The sequence below is a fragment of the Myxocyprinus asiaticus genome, chromosome 36, assembly GCF_019703515.2.
Source record: "Myxocyprinus asiaticus isolate MX2 ecotype Aquarium Trade chromosome 36, UBuf_Myxa_2, whole genome shotgun sequence".
In the NCBI taxonomy this organism is placed as follows: Eukaryota; Metazoa; Chordata; class Actinopteri; order Cypriniformes; family Catostomidae; genus Myxocyprinus; species Myxocyprinus asiaticus.
The window spans coordinates 11,882,619-11,886,769 of record NC_059379.1 but is presented as its reverse complement, the minus strand read 5'-3'; positions in this window follow the sequence as shown (position 1 = coordinate 11,886,769).

Genomic DNA, 4,151 nt, shown 5'->3' with positions numbered 1-4,151 from the left:
TCTTTGCGTGAATATGAGAAAGAGAGGGAGAGTGAGACAATCGAGGTGGGATCAAAGATGAAAAGGCAGGTAAGAAGGTGGAGTTCACCTCACCACCTGTAAATGTAATATTTGTACATTTGTGCACACTGTTAAACTACCCATGACGCACCAGAGAGACAAAACATGCTACATGAATAAGAGTATATTAATAACCATGGTAATTATTGTTGTTAAAATGTTAATAATGTCCAGGGCTCGACAATAAGGATTTTAACTCTGCTGGCAGAAAACTGATTTTTATATGTGTCAAAGAGAAATATATTTGTCATCAAACACTGTTTTCGTCACCACAAACAAACAAACAAACATAAAACATCTTGGAACAATTTATAATACCTATAGTTCATAGTTAGTTTTTTTAAGCAATAGTAGCTGGAAATTAGTGTGGAGTGGTGGTGGCATAGTGGGCTAAAGCACATAACTGGTTGCTGGTTCAATCCCACCAGCCATCACCATTGTGTCCTTGAGCAAGGCACTTAACTCCAGGTTGCTCCAGGGGGATTGTCCCTGTAATAAGTGCACTGTAAGTCACTTTGGATAAAAGCGTCTGCCAAATGCATAAATGTAAATGTAAATTAAACAGTTATAATGTAACTAATATAACAAATTGTCACAAACTATCAAGAGATTAGTTTATGATTTTCAGCGTATTCCAACTGATGCTCCCAAAAACATTCTCACAATTTCAACAAAACCTCATCTATGTTTGCCAGCCAGATAACCTAATCTTGGTGATTATAATTCACAACAACAATCTTAAACACATTCTTAAACACATTACAGAAAACTACATGTTTAAATGTTCAAGGCATTAAAACACATGTATGTAATTAACAAACTTAAGACAGAGTGACAAAGCAGCTCTGGCCCGAAAAATGCGAGAGACAACTAATATCAACTGGTCCAAAACTCCATCACATCATTATTGTTGAGCCCTGTTGTGTATTATTAATTTATACAAAAAGTAAAAATAAGTGTGAAAATAACTTTAATTGGGGAAAAAAAATAATTAATTAATAAAAACTCAGTTCAATGGCAATGCATGATCCTTGTTTTCCTACAGAGGTTCTCTTATCACGCTATAAGAAACTACGAATGCCATTTTAAGAGCAATAAATTGAATTACACAATCTCATAAATTCACTCGGTACACAAATGGGTCCAAAGTCCTTCCAGAGTGGAAAGTTCATATTTATAGACTCATAGCTCATGATGTAAGTTGAAACTCTGACCTTACACGTAACAGCGCATGATGGGAAGACCAAATAATATACCGAGGCCAAAAAAATTATATGGACATTTAAGACAAACTTTAAACTATAACCATCATTGCAAAAACAAAAACAAAAATCTATCATTTCTATCATTTGTTTGATGATGCCACCTGATAAGATATTATGTTTTTTTTAATTCAATGATATAAGTGTCCAGATAATTTTTGGATCACTGTGATGGGACAAGTGGGGCTGGAATTTACAGCATCATTTTAGTAAAGTGGTCTTGGTTGCCTTGCAATGGGCCTAGATTTAGTGATGTCATATGCATGTGTTTTATAGGCGCAAATTAAGCCATGGAGAAGCCATAGACACACAGGGAGAGGAAAGGACTCTGTGGCAGGGCGGAGGGCGGGGCCGGGTCGTGATTCTACACACCCGGCCCCTAATAAGGCTGATTAAGCCCAAGAGGGATAAAGGCGACTGGAGACGGCAGTGCGACAGAGAGTGAGTTACGCACACCTGTCGGTCGGTCGGTCGGTCGGTCGGTCGGTCGGTCGGTCGGTCGGTCTGTCTGTCTGTCTGTCTGTCTGTCTGTCTGTCTGTCTCTTTTTGGTTCAGTTTATAATTAAACTATTATTTATATTATCAAGCCGGTTCTCGCCTCCTCCTTTACACTGATGTATTACACTGATGCTGAGACCCGGGAAGGAGGAGGGATGCGGCGTAGTAGAGTCCTCGCCACTACCATCCACCCCAACGGAGCAGCAGTGGCCATCATCCGGGGGACGGAGAAGCCCGGCCGCCTGGAAGCGGAGGAACGGCCGCCGACCGCGAGGGGAGGAGGAGCTCCTAACCGACCTCCTGGAGCGGTCAGGGCCGCTGCCAGTGGCGGAGGAGACCCCTACCAGCCGCTTAGCGGGGAGGGGCGCCTGGCCGACCGCCTGGAGCGGGAGAACCGCTGTCAGGGGCGCGGGAGACCCTTCTGTCCACCAAAAACGCGGCAGGGCGTTCCGTCTGCCAGGGGATGGAGCACTGCCTCCAATCCATCCAGGGAGGCGTGGCTGTCGTCCACCAGAGGGTGGAGGAGTGGCCGAGGACCAGGCTACGGCATATTGGAGAACCGGCAAGTGAGAATTTTTTTTTTTTTTCTCTCTCTCTCTCCCGCTACTGCGCTGTGTTGGCCTTTTCCCTCTCTTTTTAAATGGTTTTTGTTAATTTGGCACGATCGCCGTTACAGCGTGTAGGTGCCACATTTTTTGTTTCCCTCCCCTTGTCCCCTCCCCTGATCCAGGTAGACGGGGATGACCTGCCGGCAGACGGGGCAGAAGGCACGCCCCCCCAGGGAAAGGGGGGGGGTGTACGTCATGCCGGGGGCTCCCCAGCCAGAGAGAACGGGGGAGGAATGTGGCAGGGCGGAGGGCCGGGTCGTGATTCTACACACCCGGCCCCTAATAAGGCTGATTAAGCCCGAGAGGGATAAAGGTGACTGGAGACGGCAGTGCGACAGAGAGTGAGTTACGCACACCTGTCGGTCGGTCGGTCGGTCTGTCTGTCTGTCTCTTTTTGGTTCAGTTTATAATTAAACTATTATTTATATTATCAAGCCGGTTCTCGCCTCCTCCTTTCCATTGATGTGTTACAGACTCATTGAGATAAAGACTCCTACCCTTCGATGACGTCTCTTGATGGTGTCATGGGTGATCATTATAGTTGCCCAGAATTGAGTGAAGGACTGCTTCAGTCTATTACAGTACTTCCTGTAACAGAGAGAGGGCACCATTCTTTCACATTCAGAACCATTTTAGCCTATTCATCAGGATACTTCTCTTAAAGCCTATCAAATTTGAAATCTCCGCACATACCTGGCCTGGTGGCTCCTGATATGGGACTGGATGACAATAGCCTTCTGTTAAAAGAAACAGAAGTTGCGTCGACAAATGAAGCCACGAATATTCCTTTGGATGGTGACTGCTGCCCATGTTTGGGTACTGCTCCATTTTCACTCTACCTTCTGGAACAGAGTCTCTTTTAGAAGCACCTGTGTGTTTATATATCAAAAGTGTGCATTTAGAAGAGAGTTGCAAGAAAATAAACTCCGGCTCAGGAGTTCATCTGTACCTTTTGTGAGTCCTAGCTGGTACTGGCCTACATCTGCTCCAATAGTATCCAATAAAGCCACTACCTGCTCTTTACAGGACAGGTGTAAAGGTCTCTGGGCTAGTAACACGCCATACCTGAAATTTAGACAGTGGTTAAAAATTTAGTTAAAACGGGACAATAATCACAAAAGATTATAAGAAGGAAGAGAAATTGTTTGCTTTATTTCTGTGTCAGTTTGGATTTATGCTGCCCTACCATATTCACAGAATAAGCCAAATGCCTAGACAATATTATTCTAAATCTGCAAGTTCGATCTGCAACTTCGAAAAAAATGCAAGTTCTGCCACGATGCTAGACTGTTGTGGGTGGTTACCAGGCCATTGCTATGATGTTCTGAATGGTTTTTCATGTTGCTATGCACCCACCATGTCATTTTGGGTGGTTGCTAGGGTGTTCTGGATGGTTGCATACTGCCCAAATAAAAAGAGCCCCAAGCATCTATGATATTCTGCTCCCAAGATATGGCTTGGGTCCCTCCTTCAGTGTAAGTCTATGGGATTTGTTTGACCATTTTATCATCCGACAGGCAAAAATCATAGGTTGATCATTAAGAAAAGTAATACCACACCTCTCCATAAACATAATGAAGGGGATGCGAATAGGAAATCCCTCTTTTCGATTGTGAATGGTCTCTATGTCTCAGCTGTGTTTATATATAGTCGACATCAAATTTGCCTGGAAACTGAAACCACAAAAACCACAAACTGAGGTCCACCAAAACATCTGTGCATG